We start from the raw sequence: 23,614 nt of genomic DNA, 5'->3' as shown, positions 1-23,614 counted from the left end.
GCACTGTATCAAAACCATGGCATGAGAAATCTTTTCTACTTAACACCCAATCAGGAAATTTGATTAAACATGAGCCTCCTTTGTTGGAAAGAGGAACATTCTCATGTTGATAATTTTAATACTTTAAATTTAATAATAAAATACTAAAGAAAAAAACCCCTAAAATATTTTCTAATTTAAAAATATTAATAATAGCTACCGATTGAAATAATTGAGCACCTATGAATATGCATCACTACACATGTATTATACCATTTTATCTTTCCAATAACACTTTGAAGTCATTATCTCCATTTTGTTATTCAGGCAAGAGACCAGAGAGGTTAAATAACCTGGTCCATAGTCATACATCACAAGACAAAATCAGATGTAAACCTAGATCTCTGATTCCAAGTCCTGTGCTATAATGCTTCATATTTATTAATACATTATTACAATTTTAATAGCTGCTTTAGTGCCCAAAATATCTGAACCAGATCACTCCTAAATGACCAAATCTGCACTCTGCCTTTGTATTCTTACATATTTAATGTCTGGTGGTCAGCTTTCATGGTAAAAATCTCATGCCCACAAAACCTCAGAAGTTACCTGCTTATTCCTACAAATCATTTGGCAAATAACAATGTTTTGAAAGAAAGATATTGAATCCAAACCAACTTAAGAATATGTAAGAAATATTAAAAAGCTGTCGTATAGAAAGGATCATGTTATTCATGCTGCATTGTGACTTTATTTCAACACTATTTCTTGAAATTTTGACAAGTCAAGGAAAAGATATATCATCCTGTTACATGCCTGCATCTGGATACCATAATTTATTTAATCTATTCTATTTGTGTTTGTGGTAATAGAATCTCTGGGTCATAGGACATAGTCACTGAAAGTTCCCTGAGTTTTGTTCATCGTGTATCACTAGGATCCAGTATATCCCTAGGCCGTGTTTGTTGGTCCATAAGTACATAAATGAAGGAATGAGTAATACCAGACTACATTCCAGAATGGTTTTGATAATTTATGCTCCTGCTACATGTGTGTCTGTTTCCCCATATCCTTTCCACAGCCAGATATGAAAGTTGACAACTAAGTCCATGTTGTCTTTTTATAAATAAACTGCTTTTAGAGTGAGGGTAGAAGCTCCAAATGATCAGAAACTCTTAGCGGCAGCTGTGTTTGAGGTAGCTCCTAGACAGCAGTCATAATACCCACTGCAGTTTTAAAAGGCAGTGAGATTCTTGATCTCAGGAAACAAACTGAGGGTTGCTGGAGTGGTAGGAGGTGGGAAGGATGGGGTGGCTGGTGATAGACATTGGGGAAGGGGAGGTTATGTGCTATGGTGAGCACTGTGAATTGTGTAAGACTGTTGAATCACAGACATGTACCTCTGAAACAAATAATACATTATATGTTAAAAAAAAAGAAGATAGCAGGAAGGGAAAAATGAAGGGGGAGAAATTGGAGGGGGAGACAAACCATGAGAGACTATGGACTCTGAGAAACAAATAGAGTTCTAGAGGGGAGGGGGGTTGGGGGGATGGATTACCCTGGGGGTGGGGGGATGGTTTAGCCTGGTGATGGGTATTAAAGAGGGCACGTATTGAATGGAGCACTGGGTGTTATATGCACTGGGTGTTATATGCAAACATTGAATCATGGAACACTACATCAAAAACTAATGATGTAATGTATGGTGATTAACATAACATAATAAATTTAAAAAATTGTTGGGAAAAAAATAAAAGGCAGTGTCGGGTTTCTAAATGCTTATTCGTAATTCAAGATTTTATGATACCTAAATGTGTAACTTATAATTTTGAAAGTTCGGTTTAGAGAAACTACAAAGTTTTCTATTTTGTTTCCCAAGATATAAAGTAATGTGTTTCAACATTTTTACTATTTTTAAATAAACCACCAAACAATGTCATTTTGAAATTTATGATGATGAGTTATTCTGGCATGGGACTTTAGGCACTAATTATGTATTCATTTTATGCTGATCTGCTGCATTGTCATGTTTTCCAACAGCTCTGAGATAGGGGCTATAATTAAATCAAATCTGTAACAAAATATATTTTACTGAGATCAATTTTTTTTTTCTATTTCAGTTTATTAGAACATACAGACTAGGATTTTGGGTAGCTTTCTGTGATTATATTATTGTCCCCAAAGTGTACGAGTAAAACTCAGAATTATGCTAATGCTGATATTCAACTGTACAAATGAAGACTGATAAATTTTAACAGGAAAAGATGTTTAAATTCTGGTACTTTATTATAGTGACTTCGAATATTTTATATAACTTGGCTTTGGAAAGAAAGCTTATTTTAAGCATTTTTTTCCTTTTAGAGCAGAGTTCAAAGTTGTCATCTCATTGCCTTATGACTAGCTAAAATGAACATTTACTTTCATTTTAAGCTATTGCCAATTCTTTTGTCAAGTAGGCAGAATGTAAATAAATAACTTGTCATTTTCTGAGTTTAGTTGATATCAATACATTTTACTGTGTATTTTGTCTTTGGTCAAATGCAAAACACAGCTTTTTGCAATTTAGAAAGGCCTCCAGCTTCTGGATTTATTGAGGCTCTAGTTGTAATATGATCATTCTAAAACTGTAAAACATCGTATCATTTTCTCAATTTATTCCACTTTAATCTTATATTATGATTCAATCAATTAATTTAAATAGTTGAAATAATGTTTTGAATAGGATTTAAAACAGAAGTAATCTTTGGATTTCATTAACTTAAAAAGGGGTCTAAAACGTTTATTAAAGAACAACAGAACAAACTTGTAACTCAGTAGAAACCTTCTTTTCTGCCCTGATGGGGATTAGTATTTTTTTATTTAAAGAGTTAAGGGAGGATGATGGGAATTGTAAAATAAAATATTTAAATAATTTGCATCATTTAAAATTCTGTAAATGCCCACTCATTGACCAGTCTTCTGCTGAAGAACCAAGACCTCTTATTTGTATAAGGGCACGCCTGCCCATGGGAGTTCCATATCAATTCTCCATAAACCCGAATTGCATCACTTTTATAAAAATAATTATCTCTTTTTCACTTTCACATTTAATTTATTATAACATTTAGTTAAATTGCACAATTAGAATAACAGTGATTTCCAGCTTTCAGCACATTAAAGTGGAATGAGCACTAAGACACTTTGAAGCAATATAAGTAAAATCCTTCTAAATTTTACAGACTTTCCCCTAAACTTTTAAGATCATCTCACACCTAATTCAAAAGCATCTTTTAGTGAGTTTCCTTTATCAAATATATGCAAAGCATTCAACATACTTTTATAAAAATAATTATCTCTTTTTCACTTTCACATTTAATTTATTATAACATTTAGTTAAATTGCACAATTAGAATAACAAATATGCTTGGCATAAAGAGATTTGAGGGCAAAGGCATGTTAAATCCATCATACAATAAATGTTCTAAAATTTAGAGTTCATCAATGGAAAGTTTCAAACACACATAAATATAGAATCAAAGAATGAACTTTTGTGTGCCCATCACCCAAACTAAACAATGACCAACATTTTGCCATTCTTATCGGTTGATTTCCCTCCAACTTTTTTTTTCCCTTGGAGTATTTGAAATTAAATCCTGGACAGATCCCTATTTCTAAATTCTTCAATTATCTCTAACAGATGAAGATGTTTTTAATGTACACACACAGTACTATTATTACAGCTAGCAAACATAAGCGTAATCTCTTAAAATCTTTTTTTCAGCTTATTTATTTGAGTTAGGATCCAAACTAGGTCACATATTGCATTGGGTTGATGCATCTCTTAAGTTTCTTTTGGTGAATAATACTTCCCCTACCCTTCCACCTTTGCATGTCATTTATTTGTTGAAAATCATGAATCGTTTGTCCAGCAAAATTTCTTACATTCTGGATTTAGCTGATTGTCTTCTTATGGTGCCATAAAATGTGTTGCTACTTGCCCACCCCCTCCATATCGCCTACGGATTGATAGGTAAGTTAGAAGCTTAATTAAATTGGGTTCCTGGTTTTTAGCAATATACTGGATAGGTGGTGCTAGTTATGTCTTCATTAAATCAGGAGGCACATAATGTCTAGAGATAATGGAAATTTTAAATAAAGTAACAATAGCTAAGACATGTATCATTTAATATGTGCAAGGCACTATTCTAAACACTTTATATATTTCTTTTAATCTTTACAAAACGTCTTTGAAGTAAATGTTATTATTACCCCTGCACAGTTAAGGAAAGTAAGGGTAGGGAGGCTTAGTAACTTGCTCAGGTTCCCAAGTCTGGATTTGGTCTGGTCCCTGGCACTCAGACTGCTGAATTTGTGCTCCATAGCAGCCTGTCATTCTGTTTCTTGAAAGCACTGACATTTCTAAATTACACTAAAAAGAAGTGTGTTCCAGACCCTTCTAGTAAACATACTGTCTTAATTCTGTAAGCAAATAAATGTTAAAGGGTATGTATTTTAAATAAAAAAGCACTTTTAAACTATGTTGTTTACCTCATCTACCTTCTTTGAAAATAATACCTTGTAAAACCCACATTTATTTTCTCACTCTGATATTTACTCTCACATTGACAAATTGTGATATTTTCTTTGTCCTGAAGTGGAACTTTTCATGGAAAATGAATTTACTTCCCTTAGGTAAATATTTTCCAATATCAAGAAGTATCAGGTGAGCTCCTTGAAATTAATAACAATTTGTAATTTTCAATAGCCATATCATTTTTTAAAAATTTATTACAATTTTTGTTGCTTCTTTTGCTTACTTAAGAATGAATATTATAGCATCTTCTCAATCGTTTTGGCTTATCTAGTATAGAAGATATGTCTACTAAAAGAAATTTAGCCAAACCCACTTTATGTTTCCATTACACGTTCTTATCTTTTTATTATCCTTTAACTTTATGGATCTTCATGTACAGTTTTTCTCCTTTTAAATCCCTTTATATTTTGTTATAATGTGCTCTTCATCCTTTTTATTAGCCAGATTTTACATAGATATTTCTCTTTGTAACTACAAATAATATAGTCCTTATGCCTAAAAATAATGCCCTACTTTGTTGACATATTCTTAATAAAAATGATGCATTTGTTCTTTTTATTCAAAATTCTAAGTATATACAAGGGCATGACTTGTCTTATCAGCATCTTACCAGCACCAGTCCTTCACTCATTCATTCAACAAGCCTGCCTTGAGCATCACATCAAAGATGAGTCAAATATGGGCCCTGCATGAGGTTGGAACCAGAAGTCAGGTCAGGATGATGACATATACTTGATACAGTGGTCACAACAGAGGGGCAGGAGAAATAGGGGTCAGGAGCAACAGTCAGTCTGAGAAGAGACCAGCACTGATTTAAGGGTTTTAAACTCAAGTGGATGAATGTACATGGTATTTTCAGGGGTTGCAAACCTAAATATAAAAAACCAGACAACAAATATAAATGAGTAAAGTGGATCAAATGTATTCATTAGGAAATGGTGGGGACTGTTACAACTGAGAGCACATGTCTGATCTAAAGGCATTCGTATTCAAATGTTTGTTTAAAACATAGACTCAGCCATACAAAATGTGGCTGGGCTGTCTCTTTGTGGCTCTGGTAAGTCTAAGGCCATGAAAGGCATAGTGTTTAGAGAAACCATCTAGGCAATAATGTGTTCAGTGGGCCAAGTCAGACAGTTATGTAGAATATATGGGCCAAAAGTGAGTATCTGGGGTTTCAATCTACATTGAAAGAAATAGATGGGGGATAAAACTTGAACAAAAAAAAGGTGACAAAATCATTTTGATCCATAAAATGGGGGGGATAGTGTTCCCAGTGAAGTAGCAGTCAGTTGCTACAAGATCAGGGATTCTACTGGATTACTGTTAAGCAGACCAAGTGCATGCTTAGTGTATTAGCACCAGAAGGACAACATAGACAATCTGAAAAAAACAAACAAATAAAAAAAAACAAACCCAAACAACTTTGGTCCTCCTTTCATGAATTGTACAGTTTAGTGGATTTTTAAATTGTTATGCAATTACAGATGGAAGAGGAACCATTTTTTTTCCCCAGGACTTCCTGGCCTCTATACACCTTAATCTGGCCTGAATGAGGCAATAAAATTTAAGATTCCAAGAATAGAGGAGTTAGGTGTTTGGCTGAAGACCAGACTCAGGGTGACTGGGCATGGGTGTTGGAAGCTAGGTTCAATAACAAATATAGCCATATTCTGTTTATATGAATATATAGCCCACTGGCCATTAAGACTTCTTCCTCCCCCAAATAATTCTGAATGCCTCTTTATAATTAATGTTTGATATTGGTTGTACTAGCTATTAAGAGAGAGTCCCAAACTTACAGATTTGTGCTCTGTACTAATTTTTGCAACTGACATGCATTCATTCTCCCTTGCAGGGATTTGTAGACATTGATTCTAATCAGTGCTTAAAGTTTACTTTAAAAAGAATTAGGTTGAATGTTTTGAAAGTTATATGAGATAATTGAATAATGTAGATGTGTAAAATGACTTTTAAAAGCTTTCATACAGTTAATAACTTTGCAATTATTTCTCTGGGGTTTCCATTTTTAAATATTGATATTATGAAAAATAATACAGTAACTCATAGAATTCTTACTGTATTTTTCCAGAGTAGTGAAATAAAGGTATCTTTTTCTCTCACTGAATACCAGACTTTGATCATGTAGGGTTTATAGTAATATGCATAAAGTTATTAATACCTTCAAGTTATCTTTATATTATATATGAGAAAGGTCTTTCACATGTAGAAGAAATCCTCAAATATGTGCTTGGCACATCGTAGCATGGCTTACCATGAACTTTTGTATATCTTGAACCTTGACTTAAAAAGATGTGTGACTATTTCTTTCTTTGTTCCTATTTGGAAGCCATGTTTACAAAGAGTTCTTTAAATACCTGGTGTTTGGTTGCTTTATACAAATCAGCTAGGTTATAGGTGAATCATTGTATGTGAGACATATATAAAATTTACAATGGAGTGAAAAAAGATAAACTGTCAGGTTAAATTCTCTTTGATCTTTTTTTATTCTGTGTTCACTTATGATTAGAGAATCTCTAATTTGTCTCTTCAGCAGTACTAACCATCTTTATGTTCATTTGAAAAAGTTCATGGTTTCCAGCCTGTTTCAGTGAAGATTTTTATTTTATATGTGTTTTATGTAGCTATGAAAATCAGTAGATTGCAAGTTTCTTAAAATTGGGGAATTCACTTAAATAATTAGAAACAGTAAAAAAAAATTCCATTATTTTTATCCTCCGTGATTGAAGAAAATTCTCCTGAGAGATCCATGGTATCCAATGGTATCCAACTTTTACTATTTGCTGACTAATGCCAGAGTCCTAATCCAGTATCCAGTTTTTGGCTATATATATATATTTTTTACAGTGTTCTTGATGATAGAATAAGCAGTCGACCTTGTAAGTCACAACATTATGTAATGTCTTCCACCAAATATTCTTTTGGGTTAGAAGCCTTAAATGAAAATCTTGATGCTTATAGAGGAGGTCATAGTTTGGAGCTGATTTTAAATTGGTTTCCAGCTTCTAGTTCAACTTATGAGAGTTAATGTGGAAGGCAACATATAAGATAATGTTGAGGGCTATATGAAATGACTACAGCTTCTTTTCTAAAGTTACCTGGTTACTGTTGGATAGTTAGGTTGTCTGTGATAAAGATGATTAAAGAAATATAATTAGTCATGAAGATATCCCAAAGACCTAGCAGATGGAATGTTGCATCTGGAGCAAATAGCTATTGCAAAGAGTTTATACCAAACTTTGTATAATGAGGAAGTTATATCATATATATACTTTTAATGTTGTATGCATTTAAAAAACTATAGAAGTATAAGATAAACTTAAAAATATTGATTAGTTTCCAATTATCTTTTGTCACTGTGTAAATATTTTCTTAAAAGATAAAAGAGTAGGGCGCCTGGTTGTCCAGAAGAGCATCCTTCTTTTGATCTCAGAGTTGTGAGTTCGAGCCTCATGTTGGGTGTAGAGATGCTAAAAAAAAAAAAAAAAAAAAAAAAAAACCTTAAAAAAAAGATGTAAAAAGTAGAATTATTATCGTGGTAGAATCTTTGGATTTTTTTAATGTTGAACTAGTCTTCATTATGTACTCACCAGAATGACTGTATGTCTGATAACATCAACATTGGTGAGGATGGGGAAGCACTACAACCTTCCAAAGTGTGGGAATATAAAACTTTGGAAGGAGATTTGACAGTTTCTTCTAAAACTAACCATCTACTAAATACATACTGCTAATCTCTAAGACCAAGCAATTCCAATCCTAGGTTTTTACCTATGAGAAATGAAAGCATATGTCCACAAAAAGATTGTACAGGAATGTTCCTGGCAGGATCATTCATAGTTGCCTCCAAATTGCAAATAATTTACATGCCCTTCCAGAGAAGAATGGATAAAGAAACTATGGTATATTCATTTAATGGGATACCTCTTGTCAACTGAAAGTTACAATCAGGAAAAACTACTGAAATATGAAATAACATAGATGAATCTCAAACCTTTATGCTGTGTAAAAAAAAAAAGCCCTATAGAAGAGTACATATTGTTTGATTCGATTTTTATGAGTGTTTAGAACAGTCAAAACTAAGCTATGGTAAAGTAAAAAATAACAAAACATCTACAACTCTCGTTGCCTTTTGTAAGTGGGTATGAGCATTGACTGGAAGGGGGCATGAGGGAAATTGGTGTTGTGCTAGCAATAATCTTGATCTTGATAGCAGTTCAAAGTAGACAGATATGTGCATTTGTCAAAACTGATTGTATTTAAGATTTATGTGTTTCACAGTAGGTAAATCTTTCTTAAAAAAAAAATGACAAACATTGAACTCTAATCAATGATGTATATGCTAAAGTGGTTAGGAATGAAATGTACAGTGTCTGCAGTTACTTTGAGATGCACCAAAGAATAAGATAAATTGATGGGTAGATACCTGGTTGGATAGAGAAATGGATGGATACATCTGAGATAAAGCAGATGTAAAAGATGCTAATTATAGAATTTAGGTGGTGGATAATGGGTTTTCACTGAACAATCCTTTCAACTTTTTGGTGTGTTTGAAAATTTCCATAGTAAAATGGTTGGGAGGAAAATGATTGTTTATTCTAAAAAAGACATACCTTTTTGGAATTTATTCTAATTCAGGCTGAAGATATTGTAGGTTACATTGTTTAAGTTTTTCCTTTTTTGTCCTTTTCACAAATTAAAATTTTGTCTTATCCAGTAACCTCATCTTAATTGCATTTAGCTCGTTAACCTTTACAAATCATATTCCTTGGTTGCCACAGGTATAATTCAGTGATTAGTTTAATAACATTTACTGGGTACTGTATTTATTTCCTGTTGGTAGTAAAACAAATTACCACAAATTTGGTAGCTTAAAAACAGCAATAGTCCGGCTTTCCCTCTCACCCACAGAAAGGCCTGGGCTGAGTCATCTCCTGGCCTCAGCTGAAAGTACGAACAAAGATAGGTGTTGACATCCCAGGGCTCTCTACTTCCCCTTCACCGCATCCTTCCAGCTAAAAATGTGCCCCTTATGCAGAATGGCTTCAACAAGAAAAACCAACCATCCCACATGAAATATTTTTGGTGATTTCAGTGATATTTCCTTAGAAAATGCAAAAATGGAAGAAATCAGAAACTTGAAATTCAGTAGAAGACTTACCAAAATAGCACCCAGTCATAGCAGATTTCTAAAAAGAAACCAAACTATGGGTGTAAAACCCTCGGGAAAGAGAAGGCTGATGTGGGGAATGGGCTCAGGCTCTTCTCCCGTAAATGCCCGACCACCCCCTTGGAAGCTCAGGGCCAATGCAGCACCCACGAAAGTGGCTTCCTCCCACTCGGAATCTGACCCAAGGACCTGTGAGGACAGTCTTCCAGGGACAGCCGAGATGAAACGTCCCAGAGACAAGCCCTGGAAACCCCTGTCGTGGAGAACAGGAGGGGCAGTAGGTTTCTAAAGAACAGAGCCATCCTTGGAAAGTATATGCCCTGAGGCACATTTTGGGAAAGAGGAATTTTCAAACACCCAAAGAGAAAGAACCTACTAGAAAATTGGATTCTCCAGTCATGAGGAGGAAATGAAGGAGTTGCTGGGAAGCTTGATGGAATCGTGTAAAGAAAAAGAAACAGGCGAATCAGGGTTTCCTGAGCACCAGTCAGTGAGAGAGAACAGAGAAAACTGTGCTTATAGGATCAGATCCCAACCTAACGGAGAGCCGCCCCCCCCCCCGCCCCGCCCCTGCCAAAGCCATTCGGCACAGGGCATCGGCCCGCCTCGCAGTTGGCAGGTGGCCCTGGGGCAGCTGTCACCAAGAGCTCGCTCCGCACACACTCGCGCTTCGGGGGGTACAGCCTCCCTCAGGTGTCGCTTCCTCACCTTGCCCAAAGTGGGGACCCTGGACACTGGGGCTTGGCAAGCCCTCGCCCACCTGCGGAGGAGAGAATGAGACGGGGTCTCCAGGTGAGGCGCTCTCAGAAGCCGCCTGTGACAGGCTGAACACCCACTGCAGCCGAGCACCAGGCTGTCACTGGGCAGGGAGGGCAACACCAGCTTTAGGGTCACGGGGTATTGCCACGCAGACTATAGGGCAGCCTACGCTGCTCCCTCAGCTTTCTGACCTGTTCTGGTTGAGGGGCCAAGTCAGATTTTTGCTCTGTCTTTATTTATTTATTTATTTATTTATTTATTTATTTATTTATTTATTTATTTAAAGATTTTATTTATTTATTTGACAGAGAGAGACAGCGAGAGAGAGAACACAAGCAGGGGGAGTGGGAGAGGGAGAAGCAGGCTTCTGGCCGAGCGGGAAGCCCGATGCGGGGCTCCATCCCAGGACCCTGGGATCATGACCTGAGCTGAAGGCAGATGCTTAACGACTGAGCCACCCAGGCGCCCCTTTTGCTCTCTCTTTAAAGTCTTCATTGGGTAACCCTGAGCAATTACAAAGTGGTAACACCAAAACTAAATTCTTCTGGAGCCACCTACAACAGAAAGGCAACTCCTTCTACTTTTTATAAAAGAGAAATTTGTCTCCTTTCCTTTTTAAATTCACAAAAGGAAACATCTCAAACCAGGCACAAAAACAATGACAACAAAAAACCCTCAAATATTTATTCTCTCACAGTTGTGGAGGCCAAACATCCAAAACCAGTTTCACTAGGTCAAAATCAGGATTTCAGCCCCCCCGCCTCTGAGGGCTCTAGAGAAGAATCTCTAGATTCTTCTTTTCAGCTTCTGGTGGCTACCGGCATTCCTTGGCTTGTGGCCAAATCACTCCTATCTCTGCCTCCAGTAATTTTGCCTTCTCTCCTGTGTCAAATCTCCACCTGCCTCTCTCTCATAAGTACACTAGGTATTGTTTTAAGAGCCTACTCAGATAAACCAGGATAATCTCCCCATCCCCAAACCCTTAATTTAATCACATCTGCAAAGAACCTTTTTCCATATAAGGTAACATTTATAGGTTCCATGGATTAGGAGTTATTATCTTTGGGGGCCATTCTTCAGCCTACTACAGGCATTTTTTTTTTTTATGTGCCAAGTTCTGTGCTAAGACCTAAATAATATTAATCAACATTTAATTGCTTACTGTGTCCCTGGTGCTGTCCTATGTGCTTCACTTTCCTTTTACTAAGGAAAAAAATGATTTAACATGAACTTACTGAACCATACATTTCTTTCTTGTATATGCCAACTATTAAAGCCCCAAAGTGCTAGTTTTCTGAGAAATATACATTAGGAAATTATATTCTGTTCTAAATAACCCTGTCTTATTTGTGTGGAGGATGTTAAAGTTGACAAGATTGTGAATTCCCCTTGGGAAGAGACTTGGCTTATCCATCTTTGTATCCATATAGTTAGGGGCATAGTAAGGGTTAGTAAATGTTTGTTGAATAACTAAAAGAGCCTTTGCAAACATTATGAAATGTAACCTGTATAAAATCCTTGGAGGTAGATACTGTAATTTCCATTTTACAGAAAAGATTTAGAAAAGTTGAATTACATTCCCAACACCAGGACTGTGTATACACACATATACACACGCTCACACAACTTTGACAGTCTGAGCATCTGAAACATATTTCCATTATCTGTAACTGATTGATTTTGTGCATGAAACATTAAAATTTAGCAAAATTCTGATGTAGCCAAATCTGTTTTATTATTATACTATGTTATTAATCATCTGCAATATAGTTTTAATTTTTAAATTTTTTGAATGGCCAGTTTCTCATGGATTAAGTCCATTGTGTTAAGAAATGAAAGGAAATTTTCTAAACGATGCAGAATATTTTGATAACTTTTCTTGAAAATTTAGCCTTTCCCCAGAACTGTCTCAAGCATTTCTAGTCTTTTTTTATTTAAATTCAATTAATTAACATATAGTATATTAGTTTCAGAGGTAGAGTTCAGCATATCTAGTCTTTTTGTAGCTTCTTTTGAACATCTGATTTTTTTTAAGTCATTGATATTACAAATCTAAGAAATAATTGTACTTGCCTCTTTACTTTGGTTCCTTGAAAGCTTTTCCAAAATCTTAACCCACTTGTAGAGGCTTTTCAGGACTGAATCATATGAATCCCTTTAGGATGAGTATACCCCTGAGTCACTTACTATCCATATTTCTTACCTTTCTTGCCTTAAATATTTCTTTTATAATTTTGTATGCATTTCTAGTGGAATAAGGCCGGATATAAGTAAACAGATAAAATAAATTCAGGTCCCTTACTAATGATGAAATATATGAATATGTTGTTATATATTATTACACATATGCTATATGTAACAAGAATTATTGTATATATGTGCTATATATAACAAGAATTATTGCATATATGTTATATGTTTGTATTGTTATGCATTGTGTATATTGTTTTCTTCTTTTTCCTCTTTACGATATTCTTTCCGCAACCTTAAGTCAAGCCACTAATTCAACTAGTTCATCCCTGAGTTTATATCACATTTGCTGACTTGCTTACACTATTGCCCTTTGTATTTTCTTTCACCTTTTTAAAAGTATGATGTGGCCTTAAGTTGCCATTATTTTTCCCCAAACCCCCAAGTTTGCCAATTGGCCTAAGTGTGTTGTGTGTCTGATGACTATGTATTGACCTTTCAGTAAATGATCACAAAAAGGAATTTGTGCTCTAATTTTATTTTATTTTTTTAATAAAATTCTGTCATTACTAGGGCAGAACTCATTATACTCTCAGGACCCATGGAAGCACAAAACTGAGCATTTGATTCCAGGCATATTTACCTGACATCCTTTTTCAAACGCTGGCATTGCTCTTGCCTCTTTATTCCACTAATGAGTTTTAAAAACAATAAACTCTCTTGTCAATTCTCAATCTTGCTTTTTTCTCAGAAAAAGCAGAATGTATTCCTTTATTGGGTACTTGAGAGAAGTGTGTGTGTGTGTGTGTGTATGTGTAGAGCAGGAATCTTATATTGTTACTCCATTTTGCTACATGGTTTGCTGCTTATGCAGACAGAACTGTAACTGTAATCAACAGTAGAGCATTGAGAAATATGCCAGAGATGTGCTGTTCATTTTGATTTATCATTTAAAATAACCTAAAGCTGAGTACTGGGTTTGGGCGTGTTGCTTGTTCTTGCTGGCTGTCAGACATGATGTTGCCTGCAAAGGTACCCACTGTCTGAAACAAATGGTGAAATGACCTTCTTCCTTCTCCGTGCTTTTGCAGCTTTCTGCAAGGGGAAATTGGGTAATGCTTCCCTCCATGGTTTCTATCAGTCTTACACACTGGTTTCATTAGCTTTCCACCACTCTCCCCAGGAACAGAGATATGGTTTTTCCCTTCATAGAGAATAGACTGATGATTTGTCCAAGCAAAGCAACCCGGATTTTAGTGATTATGATATTTCAGGGGCTAGGCTGCTAAAATTCTTTTACTAAGTGCGTTTATAACAATTATATTTTCGTTGATTTAATGACAGTATTGGTAATGGAAAACGTATTTGTTAAGAATTATATTCATAAATGTGCACACATACATGCACACATACACACCACATACTCTTTTGAAATATAAATTAAATGGCTGATGAACAAGTCTTTTCACTGATGGATAGAGTTAAGAGAGAATCCTCTAGATGGATATTTTATAGGCAAATGGACTTTATATTAGGAATTACTGAATTGGCCTGGTAGCCAGAAAAACTAAGATTCAGTAGCCTTTCCCTGGAATTTCTAAATTTCATTCTGTTGTATTTACTTAAATGTTATTTAAGAAGAAAATTTGGAGGACTTTGTTTCTATATTCTTCAGATAGATAAAAATTAACTGAAACCAGCCATCATCCTTCTGTTGGGATTTACAAAATGTAAACTGCATATTTTTCACAAGAGAATTCTTGGTTGATGCCCCTTATTGTCATTTGTAGAAATATGTGGACTGTTTTTTTTTCTTTTTTTGAAAACGAAGTGAATTCTTTTTTTTAAGTAAAAAAGTTATCTCTCTGTGTAAATTCAGTGTACCAACACAACTAAACGTGACCTGCTTCCTCTCTTTCCTGTAAAAGCAAAGATTATTTTACCTCTGACATGAACATTAATTATGTAATGATATGGGAAAAAATAAGAATAAAGCAGTGGCAGTTTCAGAGCTTTGGAAGTAGGTTTTATGAATTCGGCATTGATGATACTTAGGCCTCAGAGGGTTCAGAGTTCAATCTAGCTAAGTATTAGTGAAGTCAAATTTATGTAATGTCCCTGCCTTCATCAAGCCCATGTGATCTTTCTTTTTTCTTCTTTGTGAATAAATTGTGTGGGTTACTTTGTTACCGCTGCCCGCCCTTTTCCAGCTCCCCAATCCAGAACTCCTTCCTCATCCCTTCTTTTTTAGAAACTAACAAGAAGCCTTCACTGTGCTTTTCTCCCAATTGCAGAAATCGTTTTATGTAATCACTACTGAAAATCACCTGTAAAAATTCCTCTTCTGGCTTGTGATCAGGCCAGAAATTTTCTAAGCTTAAAAATTAATGACAAAGTACAGGCTTCCTGAGTATGAATGCTTGAAGCGTATAGAAAACATTTGGAATGGAGAATGTTGACCTCCTTTCTTTGTGTCTTATTATTGCTATCTAATTATAAGCTTTCAAAGATATCAAATTAGGTGCTCTCTTCATTGCATTTTAAAATAAGTAATCTATTTCTTATCATTAAAACCATTTCTCAAACAAAATTTTGAATGATACATTTGGATATTTGGAATCATTGTTAGCCAAAGTGAAACCATTCTTCTGACTTTTATAAATTGTCTTTACCTTCTGTGTTTTATAGTCTTCTGAGGATTTGGCTTATCCAAAAAGAGATTGTGTGCCTTCCCAAGTAAGAAGGAAACCTTTTGTCGGCATCTTGTCTGAGTTAACTCCTTGGCTACGCAGGTCATGGGAGGTCTATGTTGAACATCAGTCTTTGGCTCTATCACAAAACTGGTATTGAAACATAGACCAGCTCCCAGAGTACAGAGGTTAAAGAGGCAATTAGTCACTACAAAGCCGACTTGTGGCGTCTTCTGGTAAGGAAGTGCTTAACTCTTTCCTGAATGATGCCTGAAATCTCATCTTATGGGTGCTTTTATATTCCACTAAAATAATTTAGTTTTAAGTCTTAGCCATTTTAAATCAAAGGTGAGTGTAAAGTATATGATGTCTCTTGAATTGAGACTTTCTTATCAATACTTAGAGCAATTAGGGTAAATGGGATAGAGATGGGCAGGGAGAATATTATCAGTTATATGTTTAATAGTCCACCTAAATTTCATTTTAGTTGTTTGGAAGCCCAACAATCTCTTTGAAATATTTCTAGCTTTACCGTTAAAGTTGTTATTTATTATTGGTGGTCGTGGTAGGGCCTGGTTTAGAGCTTGCCAGAATATTGCCTCACTTTTTTTCAGAAAAGGAGTGGCCTCTGATGAATTGTAATTCACTAAACTGGACCATAGTTTTATATGTTTCTATATTCCTGAGTTTTTTTAAGGGCCTGGGCTTTTGCTTCCACACAATAAATTTTTGTAACATGTAGTAATAAAACCTTCTCTTCTGTCCTCTATCTTAAAATATGCCAGAAAACCGTAAAGATAGCACCAGTCTTAACTCTATCAACATTGTGCAGTGCCTGGATTCCCCCAGAGTTATTGGTCATAAATTGATGGAACCCCAAAAAGCTGAAAGGAAAGAGGAGGATTCTTAACTTTTCCTATATCAAAGTAACTGCATTTTTCCCCATTGAAGAACAAATAAACTGCTGAAATAGGAAGTCTTGCCTTTACATTTTCCTCCCCTTTTCTCTTCTCGCATTTCCTTTAGTCCTGAAAATATAACTATTTTCAGTCATACGATTTTTCTGCTCCTAGGTAGGAATATTATTATCAACAATAACAAAATAAATAGTACCTGATCTATCAAGGTTATAAGTATTAAATCCATCACTTTATAGTAATGTGGCTTTCTGATTATATCTTTTAATATTTCTAACACATAGTTTGCACTCAATAAAACATGGTTGAATTAAATAAATAAATAAAACCTTAGAATCTTTTTTCTGTCTCTTGCATATTTTGAGGAATACTTAGAAGAAGTGAGCTCAAGTTGTTATATAATGATTTAGTGTAGTTGTGGAAAAGGATGGCACAATGGCTAAAATTAAAGGTAAGACTTTTGGATAAATGTATCTGAAATATTAAAGCCAAAGCCAAGTTTATCACAAATTTGTTAGTTTAATCTCCCTCCCCCACCCACTTTGGAAGAGCCTTTAACCATCTTGTTTCTTAGTAGCTTAAAGAAGATGTGCGTTTTTAAAATAGTGCAGGCTTCATTCTATGTGAAAAACATTTTTAAAGTACTATAAGAAATAAATTAAACCTTGTTTTACTATATAAATGAAGAAACAAAATATTTCCGTAAGAGCTAATTTGTAATGGTCTTTCCTAAATATATTAGAAAATATTATTGTTGTTGTATAACTCCTTTTTTCAGTGCTGACTCCTACTTACTCACCAGCTGGGAAACCTACCTGATGTTAGAGACACATAGGGAAAGAGTGGTCCAGAATGAATCAGCAATGACAACATCTGCTCGCCTTCCTCAAAGGTGTAACACCTCTGTGGGCAAAGGTGCAAACCCATAGAACTTAAGTTTCATTTCCATTTATTTCCATTTATAAGCTACTTATGGTTTATTTGTAGGCCTTTCCAGTGGACAGAGCTGGAAAATGGCTTATTTGTATTCATATAGAGTGATACATTCACATGCATTCACAAACACTGCCAATTCCAGAGTCTTAGACTGTCATGATGTTCCTCTCTGGGTCTTCTCTATTTTTTTTCTCTATCCATTAAAGAGTATAGGGCAAGAGGCAGAGTATAAAACTAAGTGAATCATTGTTGAATCATGGAACAGTACACCAAAACAAATTATGTAATATATGGTGATTAACATAACAATAAAAAAATTAAAAAAAAACTAAGTGAATAAAATACTAAGTTTTCAAAAACAAAAGAAAAAAAAAACTATTCTCATTTTGTAACCTTTCGCTATCTCTGTGTGACAAAATGGGCATCAGTTCTCCACTGTTTTAAGTAGCAAATGCCTAAATTAATCTTAGATTCACTAATCAGATATTGGCTTTCCGGAGAATAACATTTGGTAAGTGAGAACTTAATGAGTGTCCCGAGATAACTGTTGTTAACTGGTAGAGCTGGTGACATTTTGCATGTCACTGCTACTCTTTGCCCCTGTGGTATATTAAGAACGTGCTTTGAGCAAATGCTTTAGCATTTTCATCGCAACTCAACCTTTAAAAAAAAAAAATCTCTCTTGCAGTGAACATCTATGATGATATTTTTGGAAGTTTATGTGAAAAATTGCCTTGTGTATATATTTGGTACTGTGTTGTTAATGGGATAGAATAGAAGAACATTTACAAGAAAGTGTATCATAAAATACAAAGGGCACTCCATGTATCATTTTGATTCCTTGTGTCTTTCATTTGTCATTATGTGCAGTTGTTTAAGTTAAAGACAACAATAACTACTGCATATTATTTCTGAGGTTAAGATGTCATATTACTAGAAAAAGTAACTATAAATAGAATGCTTATAGATGCAATTATAGTCCTATGTAATAAGGGGGAATGTACTATTATTAATAGATTATTGAATTGATTCATCTTGTACATGTTTACCTGTAAATATGTCTTTTTTGTGTAAGTAAAAATCTTTTATATAGGGCATTTTCTGAAAGCAGGATATACCTGTAAATCATGCCAATTCATTTGCTACACTGGGATCGGATTATTCTTCAGTAAAACTCAATTTGAGGATTTAGAAAAATAATCAAATATCATTATTCTTTCTATATGATGCCAAATTGTGTTTTGGTGACCTCTGCTATCATTTAAATGACCTGAAGTCACGATGAGCTTTCGCAGCACAGAACTGGACTAAGTTTGCTCCCTTGTTGCTCTCTTTAGATCTTGTAAATCCTTTTTATTCCTTTTTCATTTGTATGTGTCTGTGAGTTGCAGCTTCTTATGCTTTTACCCATTTATAGGCTATATGACATAGGGTGGCTTATTGGCTTGTTTAGTTTCAAGAAATGATGAAAATGAAGTTCTATTCCTTAAATCCCCCAATATATCACTTTTACAATGTGTTTGCATTTCAGGAGTTTTAAGGTTTGATCTACATGTTTATTCAATCTTAAAGATATCTAGCTCCCCATTGTACTTACTCGCCAATTACTTTACAGCCCTTTTCATACTTTTTGTTTTAAATCTGTGGGGTTGTTTTTGTCTTGTTGCATTTTTTCCTCTGCTTGAAGACATATTTATTATACAAATATAAAAGTGACTTAGGAAAGAACATCCTAAAGTTTATTTAGAAATTCACCAAGCCCATACTAATGCATCTCTAATAGGGACATTTCTTTCCACACCTCTTAGGTGATTGAGCCTGTCCTTTAAAGTAAGATTTGCAAACCAGTGTCTGGCAGCTCCAATTAGCTTCTTTTGGGTTTGAAGCACATCACAAACAGTAACAAGGTCTCCTAGGACACTCCTCTCGCAAGCAATGTAGTCATATTTCCTCATTAGTTCTTTTCAATTGTCACTAATGCCATGTTCCAGCTTTTGAGTAGGAGACAAAAAACATAAAAATTTGGTATGTATGTAGAATGGGCCATTGTTTTCCATAATTCAAGGCTCTTTTGAATTCCTTTGGTAGTTTTTGAAGCTTACACAGCTTAATTCATTAACCTTTACCCTTCACATAAATCAGGTGATTAGGAGTCTATTGCTAAGGAGACAGATTTTCCCTCCACTAAAACTACGTAAATGCCTTCTCAAAAAAAATTCCTATATAGCTAACAAAAGTAACCTTTTTGTTGCTTTTCAAATTTCATCAGATATTTCAGGTGCATTTTAGAACATTATCAAAAGCAAGTGAGCATAACATTGCATTATTATAAATAATAATTCTGGATGCTTTGGATACTTTGGAGCAGGTTTTCTTATGCTTTTTGGAGTTCTAGAAGAGTTTATATGTATATATGTATGTATACACACACACACACACACACACACACACACACACACACACTCAACAACTGTTATTCAAGAATTTACAATGGTTGCAATTAAAAAAAAATTTCTTCAGGGGCACCTGAGTGGTTTAGTTGGTTAAGCATCTGACTCTTGATTTTGGCTCAGGCCATGATCTCAGGCTTGTGAGAGGGAGCCTGCCTCAGGCTCTGCGCTGAGCATGGAGCCTGCTTAAGATTCTCTCTCCCCCTCTCCCTGTTTCCTTCCCCACTCCCTCTTGAAAATAAATAAATAAATAAAAATTCTCTCCCTCTGTAGCACTCTCCCCTCACCCCATGTTCTCTTTCTCTCAGCAACAAAAAAAAATTTTTTCTTCTGAACCCTGTCAAAGAATAAAAGAAGAAAATAATTTGAGGGGAGGCAATTCAGAATAAACTAAAATATATCGAACCTAGGACATTTGATTTGGAGAAACTCTTCATATAAGGCTTCATGTTATAGAGAATGAGAATATGAGGTTTCAAAGGGGGCAGGTGGTTCTATGTTTCATGGAGGTGAGAATAGAATGGATTTCTCCAGATTTTTTTATTCTTTCTTGTGAAGATACATCTCACTTTGTTTCTCAGAATTTGGGAAGATAGTTTAGTAAGCTTGTGTTTGACATTCATGGGCTAGTCTAAGAATATTTGATTTTCTGCAGTTTTCCACTAAGCCATTTTCTCATTATTAATTTCTCCTTAATAATCTTATAGATTGTTACTTTCCCTAAGGATATAGTTCTTTTCCCAAGTTTTAGAATTCTTTATGTTGGCATGCTTAAAATGAGAAATCTTTGAATGTACTGACCCATGGAGGATGTCAGTTATATAATATTCTGAAGTTTGTCCTTAGGGATAGCGGGAACAGGGGGTGGGGTGAAGAATGGGAAAAGTTTGAATTCTAGATTCTGAGTTTAGGGGACTCCTGGCTTATCCCTAGGGACAAAACTATCATTTATCATTGAGATTAATGGATACTCTCCTATGCATTATCTGTGAATAGGAGAGGGGATGGAGAAACAAAGGTTTTAAATGTGGCCTTTGATTCTTTCACTCTCCTTCTTTTCTTTCTTTCTTTCTTCTTCTTTTTTTTTTAAGTAGGCTCCATACCCAGCGTGGACCCCGATGTGAGCCTCAAACTCACTCCTGTGAGATCAAGACCTGAGCCAAGATCAAGAGTCAGACACTTAACTGACTGAGTCACCCAGGCACCCCTTTTACTCTCCTTCTTAAAGATTATATCACTTTACAAACATTTCTGTATTTTATTGGTACCATTTAAAAAATACCCTTTACAAAACTTACATAAGTACCTATAGTCAAAAAGTTTCAATAATTACTAAGCTTTACCACCTTGTTTTGTTGCCTGCATACCTACTATACAGTGAACGGGGAAGTGCTCTGATGTTAATAACACTAATGGTCATGACTAGAGCCAAGACTCTTTTAAAACAGAGAATTATTTAGAGTAAATGCAGTCCACAGACCCTAGAGTTATGTTCATGTACTTCCTGTATACATACTATAATGGACTTTGAAAGTTTCAGGAGGAAAGGATAGTCACCATGCAGGCCTCTTTTCAAGATGTGCTGTCACTGCAGGCTGCCCGGGAGAGTAGACCTGGACTAATCACCAGGTTTCAGGCACTAGCCAATTGATGTGGGGTTCCATTTCCATCAATTTGCAGTAACAGGACAATATAAACCATTTTCACTTTCAACTCTCAAAACAATAGCTATTTTAGCTATTTATTTGAACCACTCAATTTTGTGTAATATTACTGTGTTGAGAATTTCAGTCCAGGTTCACAGAACTTGGGGTTTCTCTCCTCAAATATCACATCTGGGAATGATGTGATATTTACATTAAAGAAATTACGTTTTGCCACTAATCTTCCAAGGAATGTTTTTTTCTCCACAAATTTTTATTCAAGGAGTACTTCCGTGTTATGCATAACTTCTAGTACACTGGCTGTGATTACAGGGTAACTAAAACTATTTGGAAAACCTTATACAACTGAACTTTTAAAAACAGAGCAAAAATCCTGGTGATCCTTTGTAAAAGCATAGTGCTTTTCTCTTAAATTTCCTTTCTCTTTTTCTGTCTAAAAGATATTTACTGCTTATTTCTTAATCATGTGTTATCTCTTGGCTATTGCCTCTTAAATAAGCTAAATTTACTTATGATATCTATTCATAAAAACTTCCCTCTGACACACAGGGGGGAAACCTGATGCTTATGGCCTTTCATCAGTTTTTAGAGAGTTTTCATCCAGTGATTGATTATCTTATTTTATATGAATACTGGTTCTTGTTACCTACGAAATAACATTTGATCTGGCTTATACAGTGAAATCAGTTTGTGTTATTTGCTCTTTGTAGTGGGCTCTGTGTGTCTTTAATATTCCTATGTGCTTGTAGTGTATCTTACCTAGAATCAAGCGGCAGGAATGCAGGTAAACATTTGTGTAGAGTTTTTTCACAATCAAATGTAAAATCAGGCTTTTTGGACTATTTGGAAAGAGCATGAGAACAAAATAAATGACATAAACATTTTTTCTGTACTAATTTATTTCATTTTGTAGTGGTCGTACAGAATACTGCATCTGTTAACTTTTGGTAGGTTGGTAGAGGAGGACTGAAATATGTATCTTTGATATGACAGAAAGTAGTCAGACTTTTTTTTTAATTTAGGATTTTGTAATCATCTAGGGTCTTTGTTTTTATCCTTAGCATGTGAAAATTCATTTTTAAAGTTGTAAATAAAACGTAGTTGTTTTCTGTAATGTCTTATCTGCTTTTGTCCTTCCTTTTTTATGAGTTTATTCAAATATTACATTATAGCCAAATGACATGGAATTAGGTTTAAAATTTTCCCTTCATAATAAGCTGTGTCAATGGTAATTGCATTGTATTGCTGTTTTAAGTTTTCTGTTGTAGCCATGGAAGAACTTCTCCGTTTTCATCATAAATCCTTTTTAAAAAAAAAAAAAGCCAAAAAAGAATGTTTATTCAGTTATTCCAAAGAACTTTGAAATGTTTATCATTCCATTAAAACAATATTCTATAAAAATATTTTAAAGGAAAGAATGTCTTCTTTATAACTAATTTAACCTTCAGTAATGAATTATGTGAAGTAAAATTGTATAAAATTTTCTGACATTTTATGAAGATTCCTACAAATAAGCCAGACAGCGAATAAAACATCTGCAAGACAGAGATGGATACTCTGTAATTTTTTGATGGATTATACACACAGGTATCAAATTACTTGATCCTTACTTCCTAGAAAAGGTTAATGACTCTTTTTGCTTTTACCCTTTTACTTAACTGTTATTTATAAAGATTAAAACAGCAACTACATTGAAGGGTGCATATTCCTATGTGTCAGTATGACTGCACAGGTTTTTCTGATATTATAGAAGACTGAGCCACAAAATGGATGGCATTGTTAATCATTATTTTTCAAGTTCATTCAATTCTGTAGTACATGTTCTGCTCTGGGTATTAAATCTGAGTGCACCATTCAAAAACCTTTTAAATGAAACCAGAAAAGACTTTAAATCTTACATATCTATGTCTATATTACATATCTATGCAATTCATGTAAAATATTAAGAATTAAAAATTTTAAAGTAAAAGATCTTAAAGTTCTTACATGTGCATATTTTTTCTTTCATCTATAATCAGTTAGATTTTTAAATATTTCTGGTTTATATTGAATAAAATACACAAAAATATGTATTTTAGTGTTACCAAACTCCATCATTAATAACTGAACCATGAATAATATTACTGTCCACCTATAATGACCATCCATCTGTATTCATTTCATTATAATTTTTATATTATTATATAAATGACATGTTCATTATATAGCCTGTGTTTACTAGTTTATGACTAAAAGTGATATTACTCTTATAGAAATACCTCT

At 34.6% G+C, this 23,614-nt stretch overlaps 1 protein-coding gene across 2 annotated transcripts in view; it reads left to right on the top strand.

The window, feature by feature from the left end:
* Positions 1-23,614, top strand: part of FBXL17 (F-box and leucine rich repeat protein 17) — a 504,150-nt gene that overhangs the window by 318,990 nt on the left and 161,546 nt on the right. The window lies entirely within an intron of this gene.

The sequence above is a fragment of the Zalophus californianus genome, chromosome 5, assembly GCF_009762305.2.
Source record: "Zalophus californianus isolate mZalCal1 chromosome 5, mZalCal1.pri.v2, whole genome shotgun sequence".
In the NCBI taxonomy this organism is placed as follows: Eukaryota; Metazoa; Chordata; class Mammalia; order Carnivora; family Otariidae; genus Zalophus; species Zalophus californianus.
Note: the sequence above shows the minus strand (reverse complement) of the source record. Positions and strands in the feature narration are given on the sequence as shown.